The 19772-nt window shown below is 35.9% G+C and overlaps 1 long non-coding RNA gene across 5 annotated transcripts in view; it reads left to right on the top strand.

Moving 5' to 3' along the window:
• Nucleotides 1-12188: 12188 nt before the first annotated feature.
• Nucleotides 12189-19772, top strand: part of LOC118183387 (uncharacterized) — a 332908-nt gene continuing 325324 nt past the window's right edge. Inside the window, exon 1 of one of the 5 annotated variants that reach the window (XR_015040168.1) lies at nucleotides 12189-12419. This is a non-coding gene — a long non-coding RNA (uncharacterized LOC118183387). The remainder of the gene's footprint in view (nucleotides 12420-19772) is intronic. The other 4 variants (XR_015040164.1, XR_015040166.1, XR_015040165.1 and 1 more) reach the window with 4 other exon arrangements.

A 19772-nucleotide genomic window follows, 5' to 3' on the forward strand; every position in this document is an offset into this window, starting at 1 on the left:
TGTACTGCTTGGAAATTACTCTGGACTGTCTCTCAGGAAAAAGAGACGCTAACCAAATCTCTGTACTGCTTGGAAATTACTCTGGACTGTCTCTCAGGAAAAAGAGACGCTAACCAAATCTCTGTACTGCTTGGAAATTACTCTGGACTGTCTCTCAGCAAAAAGAGACGCTAACCAAATCTCTGTACTGCTTGGAAATTACTCTGGACTGTCTCTCAGCAAAAAGAGACTCTAACCAAATCTCTGTACTGCTTGGAAATTACTCTGGACTGTCTCTCAGCAAAAAGAGACGCTAACCAAATCTCTGTACTGCTTGGAAATTACTCTGGACTGTCTCTCAGCAAAAAGAGACTCTAACCAAATCTCTGTACTGCTTGGAAATTACTTTGGACTGTCTCTCAGCAAAAAGAGACGCTAACCAAATCTCTGTACTGCTTGGAAATTACTCTGGACTGTCTCTCAGCAAAAAGAGAAGGATGAACCTCTATACAGTATAGGCCAAATCTATTCTACGCATCTACAGTCTAGGCGTCAGCCTCAAAGGCAGACTTCCACAAACTTCAGGTAGTGCAGAATAAGATTCTAAGAAGAATTGTAATTGAGCATCACCTGGTTAGAAACAAACTGATCTATGACGCTTGAAAATCGACCACATTACTACATAAGCATTTCTTCAAAACTGAACTTAGTTATGATGCTACAATTTTTCAGAAGTTCTCAGTTACCAAATCATTCCAGAAGATAACTTGATCAGCCCATTTGCTTCTTACATGCTTAGAGATCACGACTGCGAACCTAGCGTTGACTGCTAACGTTTACTTGTTTTCTTGCGCGGCGTGACTTATGTCTCTCGTCGCTTTCCATTAGACAGGCACACATGCAATAGAGGAGACAATGGTTTCCCCACTTTTCCTTCATTTCCTTGACCATTCTTGGAGTTTTACCTTTCTTGTAGTCTTTGTTTATTGCTATATCTTGTGGACTTAGACTCTATAATATCCGCTATATATATTTTTTATACATATAAGCGGCTAAAGTGTGTGTCGCCGATAGTTTATTATTGCCACTCGGAAAAATGAGCTCGGAAATTAACGTTTCCGCAGTTTTTAATTAATATCTCGGCCGATTAAAGTCGTACGAAGATGAGAAGGTATCGAAGGATTCGGAGAATTTTTAGGAATCCGAGGATACGCGTCTCGAATTTCAACTCGGCGCCGTTCCGTAGATATTCGAGAAAAAAGAATTTGGCACGTAGCCAAATCCCTGTAATAGGGAAAACTCAAGAAAGAAAGTGGAAAATGTAGAGAAAACGTATGGGAAAATTAGTTTTTAATTAATATCTCGGCTAATCAAAGTCCCAAGAAGACGCGAATGGTTAAAATGGCGTGCCACGGACCTGCGGAATCCAACGGTGTGCTTCGCTAAGTCCGGGAGCCAGCCGTTTCGGAGGAGATGATGTTACTTTACCCCATATATATATGCGGCTTAAGTGTCTGTTTGTCGCCGATATTTTATTGGTTGCTTGCGTAATTGTACTAGCCAATGGGGTGAAGTTGCCGCAGCACAGGGTTGCCGTTTCAATTGAGACGTAGACAATTTCCTGTAAAATTTGCCATTGCTATGACCATCCATAAGTCTCAGAGCCAAACGCTTAAGCGTGTTGACATTTTTTTACCTGAGTCTGCATTTGGACACGGTCAACTTTATGTTGCCTGTTCAAGAGTTCGTGAAAGAACGGACGTAAAATTAAAAATAATTGAATGTCCTCCAAGGCGAGCTTAAATATGATGGAAAGATCTACACAAGAAATGTGTACAAAGAGATCTTTGACATGTGAATTAACATTTCATTATTTAAATCACCTTTACTGACTGAGCTAGCGGTGGGCTCTTAAGAAATGTACCGCCAGTGGTTTCCTTCATTGCACTCTACTTTAAGCAATTAAGCAAGTAGAAGGGGGAAATCCCGTGGGGCAGTAAGCAAAGGGGCGTCCTCGTCGCCTACCCTGGGTAATTCAGTTTAAATTAGCAGACACCTTTGCACAAATCATTTTAATTACAATTTATAATATCTAGAACAGCCGTCATTTCGTATGACCGCCAGGCTTTCTAGTTGTAGATATCTCGCCTATTGCTATGTTTTGTATATTGCTATATCTTACAGAATATCTTGTAGAAACCTCAAAACTAACAAGCGTGATCTATTGATGCATGCAAAATATAGCTAACGTAAATTATTTTAAGCGTAGCAGTATATAGAGAGAACTACTCAGATCAGCTTTTATTTGACTAATTCTCATCAGACTAGAATAAAATATTCTTCATCTTCTTTTTACACTCTACAGCTGATTTCCAGTCAAGGCTGTCTCAGTCAGCTTCCATCATATTGACCCAACCAACGACACAGTCTTGACACCAACGTTTTTTAACCGTTTTCTACATTATCTAGCCACCTCGTCCGTGGCTTTCGTCTCCTTCTCTTTCTCTCTGGTTTTTCGAATGTCAGTTTCTTCACTGGGTTTCTTTCTTCATATCTGCATATACGGCCTAGCCATCTTAAGTGAGAGGCAATAATAAATTTTTTTACATTTGCTTCTTTGAATTTTTGCTGTTGCTCATAAATATATCTTATTCTCCACATTTCATTTTCCCTTTCTGCTCCAAACATTATCCTCAAAAATCTATCGGTCTAATGTCATTACTCTATCCTCATCTGCTTACTTCATTGTGCAACATTCACCTCCATACAACACTATTGATCTTACCAAGCTCTTGTACAACGGTTCTTGGTTTCAAAAGCTATATTATTATTATTATTTGCAATTGTACCCAAATCTTTGAATTGTTAAACTTAATCAAAAACACAGTAATTTATTTTCAGCGTTATAAGGTTACGTCTTCTGTTTGTAACTGTCATGAAATTGATGATCGAACCAAGATTTTTTGCTGCCGACTCGATAGCAAAATAAGCCTCAACTATTGCAATCGTCGTTTTCCCCAGGATATCATCAGCAAAGTCCAACAACAATTGCTCAGATTTTCTGTATATAGTCTTTCGTGTTTGTATGCCCGAGTCTTTTACTGCTTTTTCAAGGGCAATATTAAACAGCTGGCACAAGAAAGAGAAAGAATTAAGTGCTAACAGTTTAATAAAACATTCACAAACTGGTCATTAGCACAGCATCTGTCTATCGCGGTTTCAAAGGGCTCATTAAATCTCTGCATTAGCATAAATTCAAGCGTTGCCAGTCCAGGCCTTCTGTACTAGATACTCTCGCTATTTAAACTTATCCTACTTTACATTCTAATGGAGGCCGACGGAAAAAGTCAAACAGACAGAAAAGAATTAATGCAAAAGTAGCCGATTATTAAAAAAAAAAAAAACCTTACAGTTTAAAAACCATGCCGATAAAATTATAGATTAAACCATGTGCTAAAATATTGCAAACAGAGATACAGAGCCTGAGGGAAAAAGTCAACAGAACTGCGTCAAGATAATGCATAGAGCCACACATCAAAATTCACTGTTAATTTTTTGGAAAAATATAGAACAAGAAATGGGTATCAAGGCCATACCATTTACATATACCTCTACTATACCTAAATCTCCTGATGCATCACTTATAGAGTTTTGTGGTTTTAGACTGTTAAAAAGGGTATTGTCCAAATGTCGATCTATAACCCTCCTTGGGTTTTGAAAAGCTGTTCACGAGGAATGGGATAAAATACCTCTTCCGATACTACCAAACGCTTTATTGTAGAGAGATGGCGAAGATGGGTTATTAAACAGAACATTTAAAACAAACATTTTAAGTAAAATATATCTGCAGAAACAATGTAAATCGTTTGAAAAATGGGTGAACAGCTTCTGTGAAAAGAAGGAAACGGAAGAACACAAATCAGATTTACAAATTTTACCTTTACCAAAAAGGTATCAATTCTAAAGGAATTACACAATTTTGCCCGTGTCACGAGCTTCAGCGAGTTTCGAAGAAAGTAAAACGGGTGATGGTAAATCAGCTACCAAAATGAAAAAAAAAAAAAAAAAAAAAAAAAAAAAAAACCTGAGCTGCTGTCGCACACAATACAGATACGCGCTGAAGCAAGGCTAGCACTTATGCATCCATATTGCATATCGTCGGGCTTTACTAACTGCTTAGCTTCGTTCCCCAGTTGGAATTTTGAGGAAGAATGGGAATGCTCTGAAGGTGTCCCCCTCCCCTCATCCTCTGTCACGAATCTCTCGAGAGGACTCGCCGCGGTATTTTGAGTGCCCTGTTGCTGCACAGACACTATACACTTACAAGCATCCATGCCTGCTCCAGGATTCGAGCCTGAGCCTTGACAATATGACAATCAGTGTGACTAACTCCTATATCAGCTGGGCGGCAGTAATGGTTGACATAAGCTGATATGTAAAATTGAACAGTAAAACGGAAGATAGTTAAACACGATAACGATGTGTGTTAACGGGGTTAATTAACGCAAAGCCGAGTTGCAGAGCTGTTAAAACTGTTGAATACTAGGAGTTCAACCTAAGCTCGATCGCAGGCGAACGGGCTTGCCGCATGGTGAGTTTTTCCTATATATATTGTGGATGCCAGCTAACTTTTTTAGAAAGCCCTCTATGAAAACATCGCTCTCATTTGATAGATAGCTGTTATGCGCTTTGTTTTATTCAAATAACCTAACATAATTAATACAGAACCATATAACCCTAATACTTTTTTTTATTCTGAAATTATTTTCTTATAAGATACTCTAGATTTCAAAAAAATAATTTTGATAATTGATTAAACCGTGATAATTGTATTCGTAAGACATTTTCGTCCAACAACTCGATGAGATGAACAAGTGTTACGTAAAAGAAAACACGATAAGAGAATAAGGACTAAAAATCTTGGATACAATTATTATTATACATTTCTTTAAAATACTTAAATAAATAAATAAAATCAAAGCATGATGCAAATAATTTTGCGCATTATTACAAGGACGTGGCACTGGAAAGTCGTCCCCGAAGGCATTCCTACCCTTGGGCAAATAACGCTTGTGAACTTTGCCGTACTTAACCGATCCAAATCAAAGCAGAATCTAAGAGTTGAAATAGTTTTAAATATTCAATGAATCATAAATGACTTTTTTAAAAAAAAATTAAACTTCAATACTATATTTTCAAGTAAATACAATGTCTCACAAAAGTGATAGGATACTTGTGCTTTACAAAAGGAAACTGTAGTAAAATAAATTAAAAAAACATGTAAAAATTTTTTGTGGGTGTGTTTCATACTTAAATTTAGTAACAATTATTACATAACATACATTTTCTAAAGTATTAAAATATTAATTTAATAAAAATACAATTGTTTAGAATGGAGCAAAAAATGGCTCACATAAGTGATGGGACACTTACTTTTCCATCAAATAGTTATCCAAAAATTTTACTTTTTAGAAGGTTTTAAAATTTTGTTGGATTTCCTTTTAGTTTTAAAACATGATTTAATCTTCTTGGGATGGATTCGACTGATTTTTCTGTGATTTCTGGAGTGATTTTACCCCATTCTTCTTGAAGCACCGATTTTAATTGTTGTTTTGAAGAAATGGTGTGTTTGCGAATTCTTGATTCCAATTTTTGCCAAATATTCTCTATGGGATTTAAGTCTGGAGATTATGGTGATGTTTTTATTGTTTCAAGACAGTTATACAGCAGCCATAGTCTAACGTTCAAAGCAGTGTGCTTGGAGTCATTGTCCTGGTAGAATTTAAAATCGTTATGAAGGTTCAGTTTTCGTGCTGAATTTTTTCCTGGCTGCTCTACCGTGATATCCAGTAGATCGAATTACTCTTCTAATAGTCTCAGAATTAACAATTACTCCATATAATGCTTGTAAATCAGCAGCAACTTTAGGAGCACTCATTCTTGGATTTTTTTTAATATTTCGAACGCTATTAGCTTTATTCCATTGGATAGCTTTGATGGTCGGCCAGGTCTTCTTTTATCCTGAATCACATGATTCTTTTTATATCGTTTAATGATATTGAAAACTGTTGAATGACTCAAGTTAACTGTTTCAGCAGTTTCTCTAATAGATTTTCCACGTTCAATATGCAAATTAATAACTAATTTTCGAATTTCAGGCAAAGTTTCTTTTCGTTTAGTATTCATGGCTGCACAGAGCTAAAAAACACAAAAATTCCAAAACAAACTGGAGAGAAAGACTGCAGACGATTTTATAAATTATTGCCAATTGCTTTTGAGTAAAAATAAAAACCCCAAAAAATATTTTTATTGTAGTACGTAATAGTATCTAATGGTGTCCCATCACTTATGTGAGCCATTTTTTGCTCTGTTTTAAACAATTGTATTTTTATTAAATTAATATTTTAATATTTCGAGAAAATGTATGTTATGTAATAATTGTTACTAAATTTAAGTATGAAACACACCCACAAAAAATTGTTACATGTTTTTTTAATTTATATTTTATTACAGTTTCCTTTTGCAAAGCACAAGTGTTCCATCACTTTTGTCAGACACTGTATAAGATTCGAAACACTCACTGAGAATTTACGTAAACTTCCTCCTGTTCCATTTTTCTTACTGTTGCCTTCTTTCGATAAACATTCTTTTGAGGAGTTGATGAAAGAAGGTTTGGAGCTAACAGCAATATTTGTGTTTAGTTTAAAAAAAATAAAGAGATGTTGAGATACGTGTAAGACAGAACTCGATTCTGCCAAAGAAATACAGGGTGTTTATAAAGTCCATTTTGATATTTAATAACTCATAAAATAATGACGATATTAACAAACTTATGGCATTTATTGATGGAATAACTTATATATTTTCCTTTTCAGGTTTGAGTATCTTTACTTTTGTAAATATCGTCTGCGCGTGTGGTTAATTTCAGATAATTTCATTTTCCAGTCTAAATATCTGAACTTTTCTAAATATAGTCTGCTTATTAATTGCATTTTCTCTCTTTTTTTTTGGCAACTATTGCAATGTTATATTTACTTTTGATGTGTTTGTTCTAGTATTTTTGAATGTGATGTTTTATTCGAGCGGATATTAAGGAGAATGCATACACAACAAGAGAAAGCGTAGATTTTATGATGGTTCATAGAAACGAAATCCATAATGCAAACACAGAGAAATTGCAGAAGAATTTACCAAAAAGATCCTCCATCCAAAAGCAGCGTCTTGCGGCGGAAAAAGAATTTTCTAGAAACTGGAAGCATCGCAGATAAGAAACGTTCCGGACGTCCCTGCACAAGTGATTTTGATGTTGAGCGCGTCAGAGAGACATTTTTACACAATCTTAGAAGATCTGTGAGATCAGCGGTGAGAGAATTGGATATGGCAATTTCGACGGTGTACAAGGTTATTAAGAAAAAATTAAGACCGCATGCATACAAAGTTCAAATTGTTCAAGTTTTGGAACCGGACGATAGGCCTAGGAGGGTGGCCTTTGCAACAGATATGCTAAGGAGGATAGAAGATGCTGCTGAATTTCTGAAGCGCATAATGTTCGACGACGAAGCATCCTTTCATCTTTCTGGCATTGTTAATCGCCATAATGTGCGCATATGGCGATCTGAAAACCCCCATGAATACCGCGAGGCACAAAGGGATTTCCCAAAGGTTAATGTGTGGTGTGGACTAATGCACGACCGAGTCACTGGAACTTTCTTTCTTACAGAAAAGACGGTCTCATCAGTCGTATACTTAGACATGTTGAAAAACTTCGTATTTCCACAACTAGAAGAGCTTTAGCCACATGTCTTTTTGCAACAAGGTGCACCACCTCATTGGGGTACCATCGTTCGTAGTTCTTTGAATGACCATTTTACAGGAAGATGGATTGGGCGAGGAGGTCCAATTACTTGGTCACCCAGGTCACCTGATATAACGCCGCTGGACTTTTTCCTTTGGGGATTTGTAAAGGACAACGTTTACAGGAGGAGAATGTCGAACATGGATGACCTAAAAGCCAGATTTACAACCGAATGGGTCCGGGACTTTATTAAACACCCTGCATATTGAATAAGAAGATAAATTTGGGTTCAAAATTTCGCGAAATCATTTTGCGCTCTTATTTCTTTCTAAAGGTGGCATTGATGCATTGTAAATTCTTTTAACAGCCTTTTATCCTTTCCTAAAATTGTATCTAGATTTACGAGATTTTCACCGGTACTTAAAAAAAGAGTTCTTATAAATTATTCCAAAGCTGCTCGGATACTTATATAATTCTGAGACCTTTCTACGTACACTCTGTACAATCAAAACAAAACAAAACAAAAAGATTGGGACAATCCTAAATCTTTTGTTCTAGTAGGCCGATTGAAGAAATTTACTTAGCGTTTTTCATGTGTCGAAAGCGCGATTAAGATATATATTAGATTTATATGCAGCATGTTTTATGTTTAATGTTTTATCTATTTTTGCCTCACCGCAAAGTGAGAATTGAACTGATTGAATAAGAAATATATCTGTGATGAAATTCGAGGAAATAAATTTACATGGAGTCCAGCAGAAATGTATATAATTTAATAGTCCGTACAGGCGAACGGGCCACATGGTGTTCACATCAGATTTTTAATTTTACAAGTATAATAACAAAATCACGCATTCTGATTGTGCAGAAGTTCAGTTTTAATGAAGGTGATGGCTGTTGATGCAATGTTTCTGATATTTGGCATAACACAGCTTAACTTAATTCTTAAATCACCTCGTTTTAAAAAAAAAATCAACATGTTTATTGTTTTCCACAGTAAATTGTTGATTTGACTAAAGCCTGCTACTACTAGGATATGAATAATGGCGGTTCGGTAATAATTTCATTTTGGAACAAAGTTCTGTTGGCTGACATTTAAACTCCGAAACTGAGCGTGCTCACGTGTTTTAAATAAATATTTGTGTAACATAGTTTTATGTCAATAAACAATTAATTACCAATTGAATTAATATTTTTATTTGTAATCAATGGGATCCTGATTATGCCAATAAATTGCTGGTGCATATTCTGCTATCGACCCCTTCATCATCACTAACCCTCTTTAAGGGACCGAGTGATTGAGCACTGGGAGTTCGGCCTAGGTTCGATTCCCAGGCGAACTGGTTGGTTTCATGGGCGTTTTCGTTGTTTTCTCCGTGTGTAACGTGGACACGAGTCAGTTTCCTTTACAGAACGAGACGGTTACCCTCCATGGGACATCCCCTCTCTTCCGTGTAGTCTCTAATGACGAAGCATGCAATGAAATAAAAAAAATCTGATGCGGATACCACATGACTTCCTTGCACGGAATATTAAATTATACGCATTTTTTGCTGCCTATCATTTAAAGTTATTTCCGCGAATTTCATTGGAAATAGATTTCTCATTCAATTAATTCAGTTCTCATTTCGCAGCAAGGCAAAAACACATAAAACCTCAAAATATCTTCAATAAAAATTGAAAAATATAAAAAACATAAAACAACACCAAATACAGTTAAAACAATTTTAAAAACGATTTTACAATTAAAATTAGAGTTTCTACTCAAAATCAAGCAATTCATCCAGATGGTAAGAAGACAGATTTTTTTCGGTGCACAAAACTAAAGTTTCCTTTTGGTCCCACTGGGCAAAAAGACCCTGAAGGTGCAGAAACTGACTTAATTCACTATTCTGCTAAGTTTCAAATGTAAAGAAATATGTCTGCTATGGTTAAAAAAATTAGCCTTAGCCGCACTTAAACAAATTTTAAATTGTTGATAATTCTGCAACTATTGCATGCAGATTAACTAAAGGCATAAAAATTTTAACCGGAGGATAAGAACAACACAATTCAATCATTTTAAAGCAAAAAATGCACAATTTACCAACATATAAGAATAAAAATAACTGAGGTCACTGATATGAATAACAGAGGGGGTAAATATATATATATATATATACTTTGCGGCCGATTACAACAAAAAGGCAGGTGCACAGCTACATGTTATAGCAGTCCTATGCACAAAATTTCAACGTTTTGAAGCTACTTCTTTCTGAGTTATGCGAGATTCATACATACGTAGGTACGTACGTTGTAAAGACGCCATGAAAAAAATCTCTTTTAAATCAATTTTAAATGTGCTTCATAATCTGTTTGGAAAAATGAGTCCTTTAATCTGTCCTTGCGTTCAGATGTCACGTAAAAACATCGTTAAATTGCATTCGATAGTTTTCAAAGTGGATATTTTCGTTTAAATAGGGCACTCGAAATTTTTGGTGATTACAACAATTCGTGATTATTTCTCGTGATTACACTTCCTTTACTTCGTACAAGAAAGTAAAGAACACCGTGATCATCATCGACCCCCTTTAAAGCTCAACAGTGGAGGAGAGGTAAAATTTCTGAACACTGGTAATTCCGACCTGGGTTCGATTCCAAACAAATGGGCTGACTGCAGGGACGTTTTCGTGGATATATGCCCTTGTGTAACGCGCATATAAGCCAATTTCCTTCAGAAAATTCCACACGAAGGCATCCCAGCCCTAAAGAAGATAGTCATAGTTTACTTTTCTATAATTAACTCAGCCAGATACAAATTGAAACCGACCTTTTTAAAATTTCGTCGACCCCCGTTGGGAACCTTTGGGCTGCACTAAAGTAAGCTGGCTCATAATTTACTGGCGCCTATTTAAAACATCGGCTAGCGAGATTCTAAAGCTGAACTATAACTGTTAAGCAGAGGTGTAGAAAATTCGAACAATAGGAGGGTGTTTCCAGAAGGCCCTTCTGAAGATACAAAACCCTCAGCTTAAATACACACAAATCTAATTAGCATTCCGGTGAGAAATACGGAAAGGCGAAGTTATAGTGACGATTTAGCATAATACAGTAAGACCCCGCTTAACGCTGTTTCGTTTAGCGCTGTTTCGGTTTAACGCTTTTTTATTTCAACCCGGGGATTCCACGAAATCGCTCGCAGCATACGGGGATTCCCCGAAATATTATGCAGCGATAGGTTTCAAATACATATCCGAAAGAGTGTACTTGTATTTCTTGTTTGGTGCGGTATTGTACAGACATATTTTGAAGGGGTAAATGTGGAAGATGTCGAAGAAATAATTCAAGAAGCAGCGGCTAGTCTTTCTAATGATGAGCTCAAGGAATTAACTGAACAAGAAGAAAACAAAAATGTTGACAGCAGTGATTCAGAAGAAGAGCAAAAAGAACTTTCGATGGCGTTTGTGAAAAGGAGTTTGTCTACCATAACTGAAATAATGGATCAATTCATTGAAAATGATCTGAATTTTGACAGGAGCTCAAAAGTAAGGCGTGGTGTTAGAGATGCTCTATCCGTTTATGAAGAACTTTTAAGAGAACAACGCAAAAGAAAAAAGCAAACAACATTAGATGCTTTTGTCACAAAAAGGCAGAACACTGAAAACGCGGAAGGCTAACTAAATATGACTGACTTAGAATTTTATTTGTTTTTTTTTTTTTTTTTTTTTTTTTTTTTTTTTTTTTTTTAAGAATATTCGTTTTGTTATTTATATTTTGTTTTTATTTTTGCAAGAAATAATAATGTGGTATTAATTTGGGCTTTAAGAAATAAATGTTTGGTTTTATTTTTATTAAAAAAACATACTTTTTAAATTTAATACCTAACCAATTTCCTAGCCATCTTCCCCTAACCCCAATATTTACATGTAAAGATAGCCTCGTTTAGCGCTGTTTCGCATTACGCTCTACTTTGATGGAACGTATCCCCCGCGTTAAGCGGGGTCTTACTGTAGCTGGTTAATTAACGTATGATATCTCATAAATTTTAAACGCATGTGCTTGTTTTTCGTAACAATACTCCTAAATTTCCTTCTCGAAAGAAACATCGTCTTACTCATTAGTTCTTAAACATCCAATTTTACTTTACATTCATTTTTTTTTTTTTTCTTTTGGAAACATTATCATAGTAAAGATTCATCCTGGTAAGTTCTTTCCCATCTTTTACGCCCTCAAATAGAGATTGCGTATGATTCGTACTATCCGGTACTGAAAGAACAATGCCCTTCCATGTTTAATTAGTGATTGCCCCCTGATGAAGAAAGAAAAATTGCATCCAAATCGCTGACTAACACCACTGTTTTAGAATCAACCTACGTGTAAAATGCCAAAAGGATGATCAAACTTTTCAGCTTGGGCGCGTCACAACCTTAACCTTCATGGATGGAACTAAAAATGCCGCTGATTCATTCTTCGAGAATAAAAACAAAAACTGACGAAAAGGGAGAAGATGTAAATTAACGCGAAAAGGGTTAAGTCGTATTTTTCCAGCTTCGGTTTATGCCAAACATCATAAGTTACATGAGAGTGCCGATGTTACAGTAATGTGACAGCTGTTTAAGGCGCTAGGGATACATTTTCATATGGATACTTCGTAATGTTTCTGAAGGTACGTTTCCTTGTTTACCTTATACATTGAAACTGGTTAAGGGCCAGATCTCGAAATAATTTTTCTTTTTTCTTAACCTAGTTTCAAATCTGATACCCCTTAGACAGCAGGTGCAGTTCGAATGTTTTGAAAAAGATGTTACCGAGAAGGAAAAAAAAAAAATTTATACGTTGTCTTTACTCAAGGCTAACGGAACTTGTCTAATGAGTGTGACGTTGTACAGTATGAGTTGGCTAAAAATTCACAGCATTAAAATACTTAAACTTTAATAACCCTCAAAAATTACCAACAATTATTTATTATTTTTGGGTGTCATATAAACTGCATTAATTCAAATGGGAAATGAAAATATTTTCGATTATTTTTTATTACTGTGTTATATTATTAATATGGTATAAATTCTTAACATCGAAGTGAAAGTTTTAAAATAATATTTTAATGACTGATAGTTCGTGTTAATTATAAATTAATTTGATTTCTAAAAGTTTTTTAAAGTCTAAAAGTTTTTTTTTAATATATTCTTTTTTTTTTTTTTTTTTTTTTTTTGTTGAAGTAGAATAATATTCAGAGTTTGTTTCTCACTTTCTTTGATCTCAGATGTTGTTGATTTGTGTAAGTTTTTTTATGAAATTAATATATTTTTCTGCTGAAATAGAATAATATTCAGATTTTGTTTCTTGTTTTGTTTGATTTCAGATGCTATTTTTATCAGATAATGTTGATTTTTAAAGTTTATTTTAAAGCGTTTTTTAATTAATTTTTATGAAATTAGTACATTCTTCTTTTGAAATAGAATAATGTTCAGAGTTTATTTCTCTTTGTCTATGATCTCAGATACTATTGATTTCTAAAATTTTTTTTATGAAATTAATACATACTTCTGTTGAAATAGAATAATATTCTGAGTTTGTTTCTCATTTTCTTTGATCTAAGATGCTATTTTTATCAGATACTGTTGATTCTATAATTTTATTTTAAAGTTTTTTTAAAATTAATTTTTATGAAATTAATACATTTTTCTGTTGAAATAGAATAATGTTCAGAGTTTGTTTCTCTAAAGTGTGTTTCAAAGTTTTTTTTAAAATTATTTTTATGAAATTAATACATTATTATGTTGAAATAGAATAATATTCAGAGTTTGTTTGTTATTTTCTTTGATCTCAAATTGTGTTTTTATTCAATACACTAAATGGAAATGTAAGAAATTAAATTGTAGCATTAAAAATCAAACTCTTACCGGCAGTATAGTCCTCCATACATAACAGTAGGCCAAATTAGAAGCTTTCATTTGCAGTTGGGAGTGAGAACTAAATTAATTCTTGGTACCGCAGAGCTAGATTGCAAAGCTGAAGTATTCATTTCTACCATATTTAGTCTTACATGTTTTATGACTTATGTATCATGTGCAAATCAGGTCATTGCCTTTGCCATAAAGGTCAAGCGGAAGCAGTCCTTTTACGGTTCTAGATCATTTAATTACATTTTCTGACTTGATGCTTTTAATGTTATATATATCATGCATTTATTCTTAAAACTGTTTCTTTCCCAGATACTTTTATTTAACTTCCAAATTTATTTGTAATTTTATATATATTTATTCGAACGGGACTCATTTCATTATTTAATGGGAAAATATTTTTGTGTTTTAGACTTTTTAAACAAATTTTAAGTCTTTGTAGTCTGAAAAATGTTTTTTATGTTAATATTGTTATATAGTGAATGTTCTATAGTTATGTACTTTCTTATATTAATATTGTTATATAGCGTTCTATAAAAATGTTCTTTCTTATGTTGATATTGTTATATATTGTTAGTATATGAAAAAATGTTAAATATTTTGTTAAGCCTACATGTTTATATTTACTTTGTCTGTCTCTCTCTCTATATATGCTGTTGTTAGATTTATATTTAATGATGCAGGAGATATTGATAACGTAGTTGTTGATCTGTGATGAATAGCAAGTTTAGCAGCCCCAAATCTGATTAAATACTCCTTTTTATTTCAACTGATATTTGCGACCACAATCCACTTGGCACTCTAATCGTGCCTGTTCCAAATATTTTATATTTCTGATAGCTTTGTGTTAAGGAAAGAAGCAATAAGAGGCAGTCTGTCTAGGGAGAGGTGCCGGAAGCAAGTGTGTAGTGCAAGTGCTCATGATTGCAGTACTTCCTTCACTTCACACACATAAAAATGGCAAAAATATGCAGCGAGTCGTCTAATTTCCAAGTCTTCAACAGAAAAAAAAAAAAAAAAAAAAAAGATTGTATTTTTTAAATATTCATACTAATGGTATGCAAATAGGCCCACCAGCGGCCGAGCGGTAAAATCCGCTGAACACTGGTAGTTCGGTCCGGGGTTCGAGTCCCGGCGAGCGGGCTGGCTGCATGGGCTTTTTCGTGGTTTTCCTCGTGTGTAACGTATATACGAGCCAGTTTTCTTTAAAAAGATCTCCACGGGGCATCCCTCCCTTTCCGTGTAGTGCCCAAGGGCAGAGCACGTAATAAGCAAAAAAAAAAAAAAAAAAAGTATGCGAAGCTTTTGTAATAAATTGACACATTTAAAAAATAAGTGTTTTAACTATAAAAAGGCGCATTTCCATCAATTAAATAATTTTCGTTTTCAGTTTCCACTTTAACCGGATTCGGATCGAATCGGATTATTCAATTACGGCAAAGCACACGAGGGCTATCTGCATAAAGGGAGGGATAGCCTTCGGGGAGGACTTTCTAAGGGAAACTGGCTCGTATACACGTTACACATGGGGAAAACCACGAAAACGCCCATGCAGCCAGCCCGTTCGCAGGATTCGAACCTCGGACCGAACTACCAGCGTCTTTACCGCTCGGCCACTGGTGGGCCCCACTTTAACCGGAATTTCACTTAAACGGTTTAACTCCGGTTTCATTTAAGCCGGTTAAGAGGGAATCTGCTGTAATTTCTTCTTACAAATAAATGTTGTAGCACTTTTGGAAATACAACGCTATTTCAATTTCACATCTTGCTCATAGAATATCTTTGGTATGCTATTGTGGGCTATGTTGCATAACTCAGCTCTTGTTGACAGGAAGATCACTATGCTCGCGATTTCCTTTCTGTGATGGTTTTTCTTGATAGCAACCTCGTAAGAGGATTTATTTCACTTTCTGGGTTCGTGCAATGTTCGGGGGTTGCCTCTGTCTCCACATACAAACCTCTTTCTCCCCATACATACTAATCTTGTTTATCTAAGTTATTCCAAAGGATTAGGAATCACAAACTATCAGTGGAATAGTCTAACATGACAACAAATCCCTACATGTATTACACCTAATGCATTTGGATCCACTAATTGAACACACCTAATGCATTTGTATCCAATACATCCAAATGCATTACGTGTATTCAGTTAGTATTCATAAATCACATTCAAAAGACATCTAATATATCATTGTTGAAAGGATAAAGTAGCGCTAAACAAACTCGAGAAGAGCTTTAAGTAAAAGAATCCAAAAAAAGTGACACTGATTAAAAAATATATGACTCTCGAAACATAATTTTGCGTGGAACCTCTATAAACTGCGTATCACTTTCAAACTATTGCCACCAAATATTATCCCCCTGTATTATATTTAAAGAAATTAAATTATGCTTTAGTTCATTGAAATCAAAAAAAGTCTTCTACGAAAATAATTTCTCTTTCTCTCGAGATAACCCTCGAAAGTTTTCCCTTAATAAGTAATCTATAAACCAATAACAGTGTTTACAACACGCTTATAAGGCATTTTCTCTCTCCTTCCAGCATGCCTTCGTGGTATACCGGTAGCATACTCAGCATGTATTCGAGAGATCCAGGTTCGAGTCCTAGCGAGGGCATTGCACATTTTTCGCGTTTTCTGCTTCAAAAAAAATCTAATAACTCTGCAAATGGCTAATGAAATAAAAGATGGCGGACGATAATTCGTTACCACCAAGATTTGGCTATGGGATCCACAAATCACCACTCGCCTTTTAACCTTTTGAGGCCGGGGCTTTTGTAGCAGTAAAAGCTACCAAAGGACGGGGAATCTTGAACCGAATGCTTTCTCCCTTTAAGAAATCACCTCCTATTTGCAATAAAGATTCTTGTGTGTAGTTTAATGGATTCTCAGAGGGGGTGCATCTATGTCGCAAAAGGAAGATCTTTGAAAGAGATAAGTGGTTAAAACCCTATGGACGTCAAATTTGACATTTCACCCCACATTTCAGCCTGGAAAATGGGGGAAAAAGACATGGCCACTAAAGTGGACAACCCCGTCTTTTCAAAGAGAGAACTCTATGGCCACTATAATGGCCATCCCGTCTTCAAAAGGTTAAGAGGGGGAGTATATAAGCAAGGTGCTTTCTCTTTTTTTTTCGCATGCTTTTGTGGTATAAGTGAGAGCATACTCGACGTGTATTCGAGAGGTCCAGGTTCGAGTCTCTTCGAGGGCATTGCACATTTTTCACGTTTCGTGCTTCAAAGCAACCTAATAACTCTACAAGCTTAGTTTAGAAACCATTTACAACAAGCTTAATTTCATTTGGAAACAAAAGAAAAACGAGCCTTCCGGATATCTGAAATCCGGATCATCGGAATTTCACTGCATTATGTTTATTATTTCGCACAACTCTACAAGCTGTCTCTCTAAAAAATCTAAGAAATCATGTACGAAAGAGGAAAGAATAATTGGACAACTGAAAATTAAAAAAAAATCATAAAAGTCTACGACCAATGAGAAGCAGGCATGTGGTCATCTAAAAGATTCATCGCTGTTTTTAATTAAACCTGACTTTTATTGTTCATTGATGAGCTTCTTTACTTGCTATTTTCATGCCACTGAGTGACTTCATTGAATTTAAGGATTACCAGTAACATAAATTTCCTAAACAGAAAACAGGAAATTAAAATTTTCTGAATTCTTCAAGCTTAAATTAATACGAGGCTTAAATAAATTCGGAAACTAAGTACCGTTTTGAAAATAAAAAAAAAAAAAAAATAAAATAAAATAAATAAATAAAATAAAAAATAAATAAATAAAATAAAATAAAATAAAAAAAATAATAGTAAAACAACTTTTTCGAATCCAATTTAAATTTCACATGAAAATACATGTCTTAAACTATTTTTCAACATAGTTTCCGCCAATGATCAAACACTTGTCATAGCGGGTGACCAGTTTTGTATACCATCGTCAACGAAACTTTCCGCCAGTTTCGATAACCACGACTCCACAGCATTTTTTGTGTCATCGTCAGATCCAAAGCGCTTGCCACCAAGCTTGCGCTTCATGTGCAGGAGCCAGTGATAGTCGGACGGCGCCAAGTCCGAGCTGTACGGCGGGTGATCGAACTGCTCCCAATGAAACTGTCGAATTAACGATTGAGTGACACCAGCAGTATGGGGCCGAGCATTGTCATGGAGCAACAAAATTCCTTTACTGAGCATTCCTCTTCGTTTGTTTTGAATGGCACGCCTTAGTTTTGTTAAAGTCTCACAATATCGTGCCGCATTAATGGTTTCACCTCTGGGAAGAAATTCAGTAAGCAAAACGCCTTTCCTATCCGAGAAGACAGTGCACATGATTTTTTGTGATGACATTGTCACTTTGAACTTTTGTTTTTTTCGGAGAATGAGTGTGTCTCCACTCCATCGATTGTTGTTTCGATTCTGGTGTGAAATGACACACCCAAGTTTCATCACCTGTCACAGTTTGGTTTAAAAAGTTTTCTCCCTCATCACTGTATTGCGTGAGAAATGTCAGGGCACTACCAAGTCGCTGTGTTTTGTGAACATCAGTGAGCATTTTTGGAACCCATCGGGAACACAGTTTGCGATAATTCAAGCGGTCAGACACAATTTCGAACAAAACGGTGCGTGAAATTTGTGGAAATGCCTCAGAAAGAGTTGTCATTGTGAAGCGTCTGTTCTCATGAATTGCTTCATCAACTCTCCTTACCAAATCATCGGTGGCAACAGAAGGCCGACCACTCCGAGCCTCGGGGTGGACATTTGTTCGACCTGCATTAAACATTCTTACCCACCATTCCATCACTTATCGCGTATTCACCGTAAACTTCTGTCACTTGACGATAAATTTCGGCCGGTTTAACATTCCTCGCGTCCAAAAATTTAATCACGGCACGAATCTCCCAGTCAGCGGGAGAACTAATTGTCTTAAACATTTTGAATGTGCACAGCAAACTGAAAACACAACATAGAGCAACCAAAATGGCGACAATTGAAAGTTAGTGAACAAGAAAGACTAGTGCGCATGCGCGAGACGCCTACCATAGCGCTGCGAAGGCGCTAGAATGAAACGGTACTTAGTTTCCGAATACGCTATGTAGATTAGAATCTTTTTAAGGGGTGAAGAGAAAATTCACTTTACAATACATCTGTGAATTATTCGTATTGCGGATTATTTTAAAAGTTCCGTGAATAGCGGGCGAAAAAGATCTGATATTTATGGCTTTTTGGTAGAAATTCATAGTTTTTAATGCAGTGAATGCCATTGCTGAGGCTAAGCTAACTACTATCCCGTTTGGAGGACTCATATTTAATAACGTCATAAGTTTGAGCAATAGTTATCATATTATCTGTAAGAATGGTTGACAGAAAAGGAAAAATGACATGCTAGTTTATCTTAGAAGTCGTTAATAATGCCACTGTTAGAAGTCATTAATAATGCCAATGTATGAAATCTCAAATTAAGTTCCAGTGCCTACACGTCCAATAGATTCTGTAAAAGGATGATCAATACGTAGAATATGAATATCGATTATTTCTCCGAATAGTAATGTTACGTTATTTTCTGACACCAGTTGTTACGTTACTTTCATCCCTCACGTTCGTACGGGGTTCGTGTGGATGGAGTGAATAACGACGACAGCACTTGATGGAATATCGAAACACACTTTATTTACAAATATTAATCAGGACAGCTCCAAAACACTTTTACAGTCGTCGAAGATCTACTATAAACACGCTGGAACAATCAGCGATACAACCTTCACACTGTCAGGCAATAACGGTGGAGACAGCTTCACTGCAAAACACCAGAGTACAGCTCCCGACTCTGCTCGGTCATTCTCGGAACTCCACGTACTCTCCACGCTACAACTCGCGATGCGCTCGACGACACACAGAGCACAGCTCCCGACTCTTCGGTTCAGTCGTTCCCAGAGCTCAACACGCTCTCTCGACGATGCACTAACCGCGATACACGAAGAGACTCTTTCGATGCACTCGACGACCCACTCGGCACTCGCTGCCCGGCTGTCAACTCGATCGACTCCGCACGGACTGACTAATTCGACGTACCAGTAGGGTTTATATAGCTTTCGGCTTGTGT

The sequence above is a fragment of the Stegodyphus dumicola genome, chromosome 3 (assembly GCF_044657685.1).
Source record: "Stegodyphus dumicola isolate Sdum_Otavi_A_Nest chromosome 3, ASM4465768v1".
NCBI lineage: Eukaryota > Metazoa > Arthropoda > Arachnida > Araneae > Eresidae > Stegodyphus > Stegodyphus dumicola.